General features: G+C 40.3%; 1 pseudogene; it reads right to left on the reverse strand.

Moving 5' to 3' along the window:
• Nucleotides 1-8,709: 8,709 nt before the first annotated feature.
• Nucleotides 8,710-9,810, reverse strand: LOC110124363 (sodium/potassium-transporting ATPase subunit beta-3-like; annotated as a pseudogene).
• Between the last annotated feature and the right edge of the window lie 778 nt (nucleotides 9,811-10,588).

The raw sequence follows: 10,588 nt of genomic DNA on the forward strand, positions 1-10,588 counted from the left end.
CACAGAGCTGCTGATAGTAGTCTCTTGTGATCCTTTGTATTTCAGTGTTGTCTGTTGTGATCTCTCCATTTTCACTTCTAATTATGTTAATTTGGTTCTTCTCCCTTTGTTTCTTAATGAGTCTTGCTAATGGTTTGTCAATTTTGTTTATTTTTTCAAAAAACCAGCTTTTAGCTTTGTTGATTTTTGCTATGGTCTTTTTAGTTTCTTTTGCATTTATTTCTTCCCTAATTTTTAAGATTTCTTTCCTTCTACTAACCCTGGGGTTCTTCATATCTTCCTTCTCTAGTTGCTTTAGCTGTAGAGTTAGGTTATTTATTTGACTTTTTTCTTGTTTCTTGAGGTAGGCCTGTAATGCTATGAATCTTCCCCTTAGCACTGCTTTTACAGTGTCCCATAGGTTTTGGGTTGTTGTGTTTTCATTTTCATTCATTTCTATGCATATTGTGATTTCAAAAAATGGGTCAAAGAACAAAACAGACATTTCTCCAAGGAAGACATACAGATGGCAAAAAAACACATGAAAAGATGCTCAACATCACTCATTATCAGAGAAATGCAAATCAAAACCACAATGAGGTACCATTACACGCCAGTCAGGATGGCTGCTATCCAAAAGTCTACAAGCAATAAATGCTGGAGAGGGTGTGGAGAAAAGGGAACCCTCTTACACTGTTGGTGGGAATGCAAACTAGTACAGCCACTATGGAAAACAGTGTGGAGATTTCTTAAAAAACTGGAAATAGAACTGCCATATGACCCAGAAATCCCACTTCTGGGCATACACACCGAGGAAACCAGATCTGAAAGAGACACGTGCACCCCAATGTTCATCGCAGCACTGTTTATCATAGCCAGGACATGGAAGCAACGTAGGTGCCCATCAGCAGACGAATGGATGAGGAAGCTATGATACATATACACCATGGAATATTACTGAGCCATTAACAAGAATTTATTTGAATCAGTTCTAATGAAATGGATGAAACTGGAGCCCATTATACAGAGTGAAGTAAGCCAGAAAGATAAAGACCATTACAGTATACTAACACATATATATGGAATTTAGAAAGATGGTAACGATAACCCTATATGCAAAACAGAAAAAGAGACACAGGTGTATAGAACAGACTTTTGGACTCTGTGGGAGAAGGCGAGGGTGGGATGTTTCAAGAGAACAGCATCAAAACATGTATATTATCTAGGGTGAAACAGATCACCAGCCCAGGTTGGATGCATGAGACAAGTGCTCGGACCTGGTGCACTGGGAAGACCCAGAGGGATCAGGTGGAGAGGGAGGTGGGAGGGGGGACCGGGATGGGGAATACATGTAAATCCATGGCTGATTCATGTCAGTGTATGACAAAAACCACCTCAATATTGTAAAGTAATTAGCCTCCAACGAATAAAAAAAAAATAAAACAAAAATTCATGGCTGCAATCACCATCTGCAGTGATTTTGGAGCCCCAAAACATAAAGTCTGTCACTGTTTCCACTGTTTCCCCATCTATTTGCCATGAGGTGATGGGACCAGATGCCATGATCTTAGTTTTATGAATGTTAGTTTTAAGCCAACTTTTTCACTCTCCTCTTTCTCTTTCATCAAGAGGCTCTTTAGTTCTACTTCGCTTTCTGCCACAAGGGTGGTGTCATCTGCATATCTGAGGTTATTGATACTTCTCCCAGCAATTTTGATTCCAGCTTGTGCTTCATCTAGTCCAGCATTTCTCATGAGGTACTCTGCATATAAGTTAAATAAGTAGGGTGACAAGAAACAGCCTTGATGTACTCCTTTCCCTATTTGGAACCAGTCTGTTGTTCCATGTCCAGTTATAACTGATGTTTCTTGACCTGCATACAGGTTTCGCAGGAGGCAGGTCAGGTGGTCTGGTATTCTGATCTCTTGAAGAGTTGTCCACAGTTTGTTGTGATCCACACAGGCAAAGGCTTTGGCATAGTCAATAATGCAGAATTAGATGTTTTCTCGAACTCTTGCTTTTTCGATGATCCGACAGATGTTGGCAATTTGATCTCTGGTTCCTCTGCCTTTTCTAAATCCAGCTTGAACATCTGGAAATTCATGGTTTACATATTGTTAGAGCCTGGCTTAGAGAATTTTGAGCATTACTTTACTAACTTGTGAGATGAGTGCAATTGTGCGGTAGTTTGAGCATTCTTTGGCATTGCCTTTCGTTGGGATTGGAATGTAACTGACCTTTTCCAGTCCTGTGGCCACTGCTGAGTTTTCCAAATTTGCTGGCATATTGAGTGCAGCACTTTCACAGCATCATCTTTTGGGATTTGAAATACCTCAACTGAAATTCTATAACTTCCACTAGCTTTGTTTGTAGTGTGCTTCCTAAGGCCCACTTGACTTCGCATTCCAGGACATCTGGCTCTAGGTGACTGATCACACCATCGTGATTGCCTGGGTCATGAAGATTTTTTTTTGTATAGTTCTTCTGTGTATTCTTGCCACCTCTTCTATAGACTGGTTCCAAATTGGGAAAGGAGTATGTCAAGGCTCTATATTGTGACCCTGTTGTTTAACTTACATGCAGAGTACCTCATGAGAAATACTGGACTGGATGAAGCACAGCTGGAATCAAGATTGCTGGGAGAAATATCAATAACCTCAGATATGCAGTTGACACTACACTTATGGCAGAAAGTGAAGCAGAACTAAAGAGCCTCTTGATGAAAGTGAAAGAGGAGAATGAAAAATTTGGCTTAAAACTCAACATTCAGAAAACTAAGATCATGGCATCCGGTCCCATCACCTCATGGCAAATAGATGGGAAAACAATGGAAACAGTTTTTGGGGGGCTGTAAAATCACTGCAGATGGTGACTGCAGCCATGAAATTAAAGACACTTTCTCCTTGGAAGAAAAGTTATGACAAACTTAGACAGCATATTAAAAAGCAGAGACATGGATTAAAGATCTAAATGTAAGACCAGAAACTATAAAACTCCTAGAGGAGAACATAGGCAAAACACTCTCCGACATAAATCACAGCAGGATCCTCTATGACCCACATCCCAGAATTTTAGAAACAAAAGCAAAAATAAACAAATGGGACCTAATGAAACTTAAAAGCTTTTGCACAACAAAGGAAACTATAAGCAAGGTGAAAAGACAGCCCTCAGATTGGGAGAAAATAATAGCAAACGAAGCAACAGACAAAGGATTAATCTCAAAAATATACAAGCAACTCCTCCAGCTCAACTCCAGAAAAATAAATGACACAATCAAAAAATGGGCCAAAGAACTAAACAGACATTTCTCCAAGGAAGACATACAGATGGCAAAAAAACACATGAAAAGATGCTCAACATCACTCATTATCAGAGAAATGCAAATCAAAACCACAATGAGGTACCATTACACGCCAGTCAGGATGGCTGCTATCCAAAAGTCTATAAGCAATAAATGCTGGAGAGGGTGTGGAGAAAAGGGAACCCTCTTACACTGTTGGTGGGAATGCAAATTAGTACAGTCACTATGGAGAACATTGTGGAGATTTCTTAAAAAGCTGGAAATAGAACTGCCATATGACCCAGCAATCCCACTTCTGGGCATACACACTGAGGAAACCAGATCTGAAAGAGACACATGCACCCCAATGTTCATCACAGCACTGATTATAATAGCCAGGACATGGAAGCAACCTAGATGCCCATCAGCAAACGAATGGATGAGGAAGCTGTGGTACATATACACCATGGAATATTACTCAGCCATTAAAAAGAATTCATTTGAATCAGTTCTAATGAGATGGATGAAACTGGAGCCCATTATACAGAGTGAAGTGAGCCAGAAAGATAAAGACCATTACAGTATACTAACACATATATATGGAATTTAGAAAGATGGTAACGATAACCCTATATGCAAAACAGAAAAAGAGACACAGGTGTATAGAACAGAATTTTGGACTCTGTGGGAGAAGGCGAGGGTGGGATGTTTCAAGAGAACAGCATCGAAACATGTATATTATCTAGGGTGAAACAAATCACCAGCCCAGGTTGGATGCATGAGACAAGTGCTCGGGCCTGGTGCACTGGGAAGACCCAGAGGGATGGGGTGGAGAGGGAGGTGGGAGGGGGGACCGGGATGGGGAATACATGTAAATCCATGGCTAATTCATTTCAATGTATGACAAAAACCACTGCAGTGTTGTAAAGTAATTAGCCTCCAACTAATAAAAATAAATGGAAAAAAAAAAAAAGCAGAGACATTACTTTGCCAACAAAGATCTGTCTAGTCAAAGCTATGGTTTTTCCAATAGTCATGTATGGGTGTTAGAGTTGGACTAGAAAGCTGAGCAACAAAGAGTTGAAGCTTTAGAACTGGGGTGTTGGAGAAAATTCTTCAGAGTCCCTTGAACAGCAAGGAGATCCAACCAGTCCATCCCAAAGGAAATCAGTGCTGAATACTTATTAGAAGGACTGATGCTGAAGCTGAAACTTCAATACTTTGGCCACCTGATGCCAAGAAGTGACTCCTTAGAAAAGACCCTAATGCTGGAAAAGATTGAAGGTGGGAGGAGAAGGGGACAACAGAAGATGAGATGGTTGGATGGCATCACCAACTCAGTGACATGAGCTTGAATAGGCTCTGAGAGTTGGTAATTGACAGGGAGGCCTGGCGTGCTGCAGTCCATAGGGTCACAAAGACATGACTGAGTGACTTAACTGAACTGAACTGGAGATGTTTATTTATAGTCCAACTATCAAATCCAGCTTAAACATCTGAAAGTTCTCAGTTCATGTATTGTTGAAGCCTAGCTTGAGAATTTTGAGCATTTTTTTGCTAGAGTGTGAAACAAGTGCAATTGTGCCATAGTTTGAACGTTTTTTGGCATGGTACTTCTTTGAGATTGGAATGAAAACTGACCTTTTCCAGTCTTGTGGCCACTGCTGAGTTTTCCAAATTTGCTGACATATTGAGTACAGCACTTTCACAGCATCATCTTTCAGGAATTTAAACAACTCAGCTGGAATTCCATCACTAATGAATTCCATTCATTAGCTTTGTTTGTAGTGATGCTTCCTAAGGCCCCCTTGACTTTGCATTCTAAGATATTTGGCTCTAGGTGAGTGATCACACCATCGTGATTATCCAGGTCATTAAGATATTTTTTGTATAGTCCTGTGTATTCTTGCCACCTCTTCTTAAAGTCTTCTGCTTCTTTTTGGTCCATATTGTTTCTGACCATATTGTGCCCATATTTTGCATGAAATAGTCCCTTGGCATCTCTAATTTTCTTGAAGAGATCTCTAATCTTTCCCAGTCTACTCTTTTCCTCTATTTCTTTACATTGTTTACTTAGGAAGACTTTTTTATTTCTCCTTGCTATTCTTGGAACTCTGCATTCAGATGGGTATATCTTTCCTTTACTCCTTGCCTTTTGCTTCTCTTTTTTCCCCAGCTCTTTTTAAGGCTTCCTCAGACAACTATTTTGTCTGTTTAAATTTCATTTTCTTGTGGATGATTTTGATCACTATCTCCTGTACAGTGTTACAAATCTCCACCCACAGGTCTTCAGGCTCTCTGTCTATCAAATCTAATCCCTTGAATCTATTTGTCACTTCCACTATAAATGTTAAGGGTTTTTATTTAGGTATTTATAAGGGTATTTATTTATGTTGGCCTAGTGGTTTTCCCTACTGTCCTCAATTTCTAAGCCACAGTAATCTCCTGGTCTTGTTTTTTGCCGATTGTATAGCACTTCTCCATCTTTGCCTGCAAAGAATATAATCAATCTGATTTTGTTATTGACCATCTGGTGTTGTTCATGTGTAGAGTCATCTTTTGTGTTGGTGGAAGTGGGTGTTTGCTATGACTGATGTGTTTTCTTGGCAAAATTCTGTTACCTTTTGCTCTGCTTCATTGTGTACTCCAAAGCCAAACGTGCATGTTATTCTTGGTATGTCTTGATTTCCTACTTCTGCATTCCAGTCCCCTATGATGAAAAGGACATCTTTTTCTTTCTTTCTTTCTTTCTTTTTGGTATTAGTTCTAGGCCTTTTAGGTTTTCAGAGAACCATTCAACTTCAGCTTCTTTGGCATTAGTGGTTGGGGCATACTTGGATTACTGTGATATTGAATGATTTGCATTTAAAATGGACAGAGATCATACTGTCATTTTTGAGATGCATCCAAGTACTGCATTTCAGACTCTTGTTGACTATATGAGGGCTACTCCATTTATTCTTTGCTGTGTAGAAGCTTTTAAGTTTGATTAGGTCCCATTCATTTATATTTCCATTACTCCAGGAGGTGTGTCAAGGAGGATCTTGCTGTGTTCATGTCAAGGAATGTTCTGCCTATGTGTTCCCTGAAAAGCTTTATATGTTCTGACCTTACATTTAAGTCTTACATTCATTTTGAGCTTATTTTTGTGTATGGTGTTAGGAAGAAAAGAAAAGAAAAAAGGCAAAAATATTGTCTGAGGAGGCCTTATAAATAGCTGGGAAAAGAAGAAAAAAGAAGGGTTGATCTTCACCCTATACAAACAGCTCATGTGGCTCAATAACAGAGAAAGAAACAACCCAATTGAAAAATGGGTGGAAGATCTTAATAGACATTTCTCCAAAATGACAGACAGATGACTAAAAAGTAGATGAAGAGATGCTCACTAAATATTTGTTGTTGTTCTTAAGTTATTCAGTCATGATTGACTCTTTGTGACCTCATGGATTTCAGAATTCCAAGTTTCCCTGTCCTTCACCATCTCTCAAAGCTTACTCAAACTCATGTCCATTGAGCTGGTGATCCCATCCAACCATCTCATCCTCTGTTGTCCCATCCTCTTCTCACCCTCAGTCTTTCCCAAATTCAAGCTTTTTTTCTAATGAGTTGGCTCTTCACATCAGATGGCCAAGGTATTGGAGCTTCAGTTTCAGCATCAGTCCTTCCAATGAATATTCGGGGTTGACTTTTTTCAGGTTTGACTAGTTGAATCTCCTTGTTGTCCAAGGGACTCTCAAAAATCTTCTCCAACACCACAGTTCAAAAGCATCAATTCTTCAGCACTCAGCCTTCCTTATCGTCCAGCTGTAACATCCATACTTGATTACTGGAAAAACCGTAGCTTTGACTAGATGGATCTTTGTCTGCAAAGTGATGTCTCTGCTTTTTAATACACTGTCTAGGTTGGTCACAACTCTTCTTCCAAGAAGCAAGCGTCTTTTAATTTCATGACTGTAGTCACCAACTGCAGTGATTTTGGAGCCCAAGAAAAGTTTCCATTGTTTCCCCATCTATTTGCCATGAAATGATGAGACCAGATGTCACGATCTTAGTTTTTTGAATGTTGAGTTTTAAGACAGATTTTTCACTCTCCTCATTCACTTTCATCAAGAGGCTCTTTAATTCCTCTTTGCCATAAGAGTGGTGTCATCTGCATATCTGAAGTTATTGATATTTCCCCTGGAAATCTTGATTCTAGCTTGTGCTTTTTCATCCAGCCTGGCATTTCACATTAAATACTCTGCAGAGAAGTTAAATAAGCAGGGTGACAATATACAGCCTTGACATACTCCTTTCCCAATTTTAAACCAGTCCATTGCTCCATGTCCAGTTCTAACTGTTTCTTCTTGATCTGCATACAGGTTCCTTGGGAGGCAGGTAAGGTGGCCTGGGATTCCCAACTCTTTAAGAATATTCCACAGTTTGTTGAGATCCACACAGTCAAAGGCTTTAGCATAGTCAGTGAAGCAGAAGTACATATTTTTCTGGAATTCTGTTGCTTTTTCTATGATCTAGCTGGCAATTAGATCTCTGGTTGCTCTGCATTTTCTAAATTCAGCTTGTACACTTGAAAGTTCTCAGTTCCATGTACTGTTGAAGCCTAGCTTGGAGGATTTTGAGCATTACCTTGCTATCATGTGAAATGAGTGTAATTGTGCCATAGTTTGAACATTCTTTGGCATTGCCCTTCTTTGGGTTGGAATGAAAACAACCTTTTCCAGTTCTGTGGCAACTGCTAAATTTTCCAAATTTGCTGACATATTGAGTGCAGCACTTTAACAGCATCATCTTTTAGGATTTGAAATAGCTAGCTGGCATTCCACCACTTCTACTAACTTTGTTCATAGTGATGCTTCCTAAGGCCCACTTTACTTCACTCTCCAGGAGGTCTGACTCTAGGTGAGTAATTGTGATTATATGGGTCACAAGGTTTTTGTTTTTGTTTTTTTTACCCTTTCAAATCTACTTTTATTTTCCTTTTTCCTCCTCACATACAGAACTTTTCCACATGCTGATTTTCTTGCAGGTATAAACTCATTTGATGTTTATCAGATATCATTTTATCCACTAAAACTTTGCTAGCATCAAATATGATGGTTAACCAGTGTTAAATCTATAAAATATTTACATAGCACAGCACATTAAGCTTTAGACACTTTGCAACTAAACCACATAAAAATTGGACAAGATTCCCAACCTACATGTTCAGAATTAGGTGTTCACAGTTGCTATCTGGTGACTGTACATGGTTCAAAAGGCAACAGAGGCAACACACAGTTACTTGGAAGGACATGAACCAGTATCATCTGGAAGCACATTGTTACCCCAATGTCATGTCCCACTCCACCTTTCTCCAAGGTGGTCTCATAATTCTGGAATGGCAGGTTTGGCTGATACAAAATGAAGACAGACAACACAACGTTTACTCCGTGGAGACATACTAACTGCTACTATGCATGCATGGTGATCTTGAATGTAACTCGTCCTAAAAACTTGTCATGGTCATTCTGGGTTTTTAGGTTGGGTGATCCACCAATCTTGCACTCAACAATTGCTTCTTTTATGTCAGCATCACTACCAAAGCTGAGATGAATGGCAACTAGTGGCTGCAGGTAGCTCCCATGCAGTTTTTTTCCATAATATGGAAAATATTTTAAATCTATTTTTCCATTGGGAGGATAAGTTGATAGAACGGCTGTGCTTTCACTCTTTGCAATACAGTCTATCCTTGGTTCTCCTTGAAGCTTTAATCCAATTGTTCGGTTAATTTTCATAAGAACACAAGCGTCTCCTGCTTGGTAGCCAAACGTGGGTGGAGAAGGCAATGGCACCCCACTCCAGTACTCTCGCCCAGAAAATCCCATGGATGAAGGAGCCTGGTAGGCTGCAGTCCACGGGGTCGCTAAGAATCAGACACGACTGAGAGACTTCACTTTCACTTATCACTTTCATGCATTGGAGAAGGAAATGGCAACCCACTCCAGTGTTCTTGCCTGGAGAATCCCAGGGATGGGGGAGCCTGGTGGGCTGCCATCTATGGGGTCGCATAGAGTTGGATACGACTAAAGTGACTTAGCAGCAGCAGCAGCCAAATGTGAGATCATCCACACCACTGCATGCTTCAAATAAGGCAAAAGGAAACCGACATGCTGTGTATTCTGGAACCTTCTGTTCAAAAAAGGTTCCAATCTGTGAGATTCTTCTGTTCTTCTAAGCCATATGGCTTTAGAAATTTCTTAAGGTCATCAATGTACCCTTGATAGGATTCTGAATTAGACAGGCTGAATGAAAAATCCAATGCCAACACTGGTTTTGGAAAAACTGTAAGTCCTGGACTAGGAATCTGGTCATGGTATTTTAGAACCTCATCATTCAGAGTCTGAAGCATGGTCCGCATTGTGGATGAAAAGAATGCAGCCAGGAACCCATAACAAACTAGTCGGAAGAGCAAGATCAAACCCCAGCTCTTGGTGATCCAGTTGTAGATGAAGAGCTTCCACTCGGCCAGGCTCTGGTTGAAGGACTTCTTGTCTTTCTTCGTCATGGTGTGTGTGCCGTTGGCAAGGGGAGCGGCGGCCGTGGGGGTGGAGCAGCGAGGAGTGTGGAGGTGCGTCCAGACTCCAGCGGCAAAGCCCAGTGCCAGCAGCAGAAGACAACAGGGCTGAGGAAACCTCCTGGATGTGGAGAGCTCTCAAACCGACTGTGCTGAGCCAATGGACCACAGCTCAGCCCTCCAGGAGCCAATCACCATGCTGTTCAGGCCCTCAAGATCTTTTTTCCATATAGTTCTTCTGTGTATTTTTGCCACCTCATCTTAATATCTTCTGCTTCTATTAGGTCCCTATTGTTTCTGTCTTTTATTGTGCCTACCTTTTTAATGAAATGTTCCCTTGGTATCTCTAATTTTCTTGAAGAGATCTCTAGTCTTTCCTATTCTATTGTTTTCATGTATTTCTTTGCATTGTTCATTTAGGAAGGCTTTCTTATCTCTCCTTGCTATTCTTTGGAACTCTGCATTCAGATGGGTATATCTTTCCTTTTTTCCTTTGCCTTTCACTTCTCTTCTTTTCTCAGCTATTTGTAAGGCCTTCTCAGACAACCATTTTGCCTTTTTGCTTTTCTTTTTCTTTGGAATGGTTTTGATCACCGCCTCCTGTGCAATGTTATAAACCTCTGTCCATAGATCTTCAGGCAGTCTCTATCAGATCTAATCCCTTGAATCTATTTATCACTGTAAGATATTTGATTTAGGTCACTAATTACTGGGACTTCCCAGGTGGCACTAGTGTTAAAGAACATGTCTGCCAATTCAGGTCATGTAAGAGATGC

This window comes from Odocoileus virginianus, chromosome 4 (assembly GCF_023699985.2).
Source record: "Odocoileus virginianus isolate 20LAN1187 ecotype Illinois chromosome 4, Ovbor_1.2, whole genome shotgun sequence".
Lineage (NCBI taxonomy): Eukaryota > Metazoa > Chordata > Mammalia > Artiodactyla > Cervidae > Odocoileus > Odocoileus virginianus.